Source organism: Micropterus dolomieu, linkage group LG17, assembly GCF_021292245.1.
Source record: "Micropterus dolomieu isolate WLL.071019.BEF.003 ecotype Adirondacks linkage group LG17, ASM2129224v1, whole genome shotgun sequence".
Classification (NCBI taxonomy): Eukaryota; Metazoa; Chordata; class Actinopteri; order Centrarchiformes; family Centrarchidae; genus Micropterus; species Micropterus dolomieu.
In genome coordinates this window covers 31,857,212-31,860,458 of record NC_060166.1, presented here as the reverse complement: position 1 = coordinate 31,860,458, position 3,247 = coordinate 31,857,212, and positions in this window count along the sequence as shown.

Here is a 3,247-nt window from a genome sequence, read left to right as displayed (position 1 = left end):
AAGCTTGATATCAATGTACTGATAAACTCACTGAGTGCGGTGTGTTTGGCAGTGTTAGTATTTCCTCAATGATGCATATCATAGTCAGTAAATGGACTGAGGACCGGAAATGGTTTATACAGAGAAGTGTTGCAACGTTGAAGGTGTGTTTGTCTTTCTTTGATGGCTGTAGAAAGGACGATTATGTCTTGTGCTGTAGACTCAACCTACTGGCTCAACAAGGTGAGCCTCTGCCAGAGGGCTTCCGGCCTTTTGTTTGCATCTACCGTGAACTTTACTCTTGCTTTATGTCCTATTTTATTTAGTAACGTCAGTAGACAAAATGCTATATTTATTTCATTTTACTTATCATTATTAAATAAATGCTTCTTTATCTCCCTTGCCAAAAAATAGCTGCAGGGATTATTGATGTGAATTCAGTTGCCCCTCCTTCAGCAGCATGTCTGGTTTTGCCCTTCAGTCAGCCTGCTAGGACTTGCTCCAAGAGGTGGAGGAAACCCAAGCTCATTTAAATGAGTCAGACTTCTATCGGTGATGGAATTTTTTGTTTAACTGCGGGTTTCTGGTTCTGTGCATGGATACATTCGTGAGTGTTACAACAAGGGGCTATAAACAATGACATGACTGGTGTCTCACTGCCATGTAGAGTCACGCATCATCTCCTTGTTATCATACACCATAACTGAGAACAGACACATATACAGAAAATATGCTCACCTTGGTGTATGATGATGCCTGCAGCAGCAGAAGTCCTATTGTGAGTTGTGTGCAAAGACATTCTGTAATACAAGGGACAAAAGCTGCCCAAAGTGGTTATTTGAGGAGGGGACATCGACATCACTTCTAAAGCAATGGTCATATGGTGATTAGAGAGGAAAAACACTGACAGTGTATCTGTCAATTCTGATATTTAACTTTTAAGTGTTGCTGAATCAAAAATGTGTTTAGAAAAAACAGCCAGTCCAATCAAAAGACAGGCCGCCACCTCTCTTTTCATCAACTGAATTTCAGTCGATTTCAAAAAAGGTGTATATGTGTGTATTTAAAAAAAAAAAAACGATGTTAAAGTAAAAAATGTCCTGTTCATCAATTCATCCAACTTCACTTGCATCTGCAAGCGAATATATCTGAATGCACATATAACTAAAACAGTAAAATCGTGTACAGTAAGAGTTCATCTGCAAACAATCTGCACAGCACTGACCAAATTTTTACTCAGACTACTCAGGGTCACCTTCACTTCTGTTCAGAGTCATTATAGCATACAATGGTGTGCTTAATGACATTTAAACCTTAACCAGCACAACACCCAGAAACTCAACAAGAAAGGCAAGAGTGCTGAAAATAAGGGAAGACGTTTCCACAGCTGCAAGTTCAAGCTTGTGCTTTGGTCCGTTGTGAAGCTTATTCTCAAAAGTATTTTGTCCTGTTTTGTTACAGTCCATTTAACATGCAAAGAATGAGCTGCTCTGGCTCCGTTTCTGTAAAACGGAATTGGATGCATGTAAAAACATAAAACTGACTGGATAGTAGGTAACACTCATGTTCAACAAGATTGCATATTGCACAGACAACATCATTTGACATATATGCATAATGCAAAACAAGTTTAATCCATTGAGTATAGGTACACAATAGATGAAAGAAAATCAAGATTTTATTTATAAAACTAAAAAGACATATGATAAAAACGCTAATATACATAACATATGTATTTCTAAAATGGTGCTGATATAGTATTTGAAGAAATTTTAAAAAGGAAATGGAGACAGAAATGTGTGTGTAATGTGTGTTACTGTCCTGTTTAATCTTGTTTTTTATTTTCTATTTAACTCTTTAATTCTACTTAAAGGTATTTTTAGATTGACCTATGTTGCTATGTTGCCTTGCTGAAATATGCTATACGAAAAACTCGCCTTGCCTTGAGAGTCTGTGTGTGTGTGTGTGTGTGTGTGTGTGTGAGAGAGAGAGAGAGAGTTTGCCTGTTTGTTTATTATGATCTATACCCATAGACTGTATGCACGCATTAAAGACTGTAGGGGGCACTAAAGCTTCCATCTGCTCATCTGTCTTTAGCAACACCGTGCGTCACTATATCCGATAATAACACCAGACATTGTCTGCATTGTCTTTCAGGACATCAGACTGATTCAGTGAAATGGGCCCTAGGAGATGGTTTCTCCTGATATTCCGCAGCATCCAACCAAACCCTTGTGAGACTGAGACTGCCTTGATGAAGAGATGCTGACCAGGAGTGACTCTCTGCCAAGTGGGTGGTCCCCTCAGGGCTGCCGGGACACTGGAGTCCATCTCTTTAATGTGTCTTACAATGATGTAAAATTGACTACATTCATCCAGACAATGGACATCTCTTGACTGACAGCATGTGTCAACAGAATGTGTCATTCATGAAAAAAAAAAAATAGATATATAGATATATAGATATAATGGACACATAAAAAAATACCTGGACAATTATAGGAATATTATAGTGATACAGGACATTAATACAATGAAACGTGGTGAAAGTCCACAATGAATGACATAATACCAGGATTTTATTATATTGGACCTGTTGCATGCATATTCTAAGCAGTTTCACAGTTTCATCTTAAATGTTTCAACGTTTCAAAGTTTTGAAATTAAATTAAAAATAAACAGTAGCCTATATACTAAAAGAACAAACTAAATGTGAGACATGCATCTTTTTTACAAACAAATGCATGTTTCCGCAACTGGCAGAGGGAAGCTCTTTAATCTGTTCATCGGGGATTTACAGTGTCTGCTGGTATTTAATAGGGCTTCATAATGATTCATTCAGTGGATGTATGGGAAAAAGAGTTGAAACAGAGCCTCTGTATCCAAAGAGAGTGGATCTTGACAAAATGATTTCTCAATGGAAGAGGGGCCTCATTAGCATAACAATTGTGGGAACTGCATGGATCTACTTTTCATGAGCACTGTAAAAAAGAAAAAAAGAGAAAAAAAATAGTAGGCTACTTTTATACATACTGATGAGAGAAAGTGTGGCTTTGAATTATTGTTACAATCGTTGAGTTGTAAAAATGTGTGTTTTGTCATCATCCATAGCCAGAATGTATAATATTTTATACATAACACTGAGAAGCATAAAGACATACACTAGCCTGTGTTCTAAATAAATAACCACATTTTAAAAGTAGTAACAATGCAATAAATCCTGGGAAACTTTTTAAGTATCTAAAAACACATACACTTAAAAAAAAAA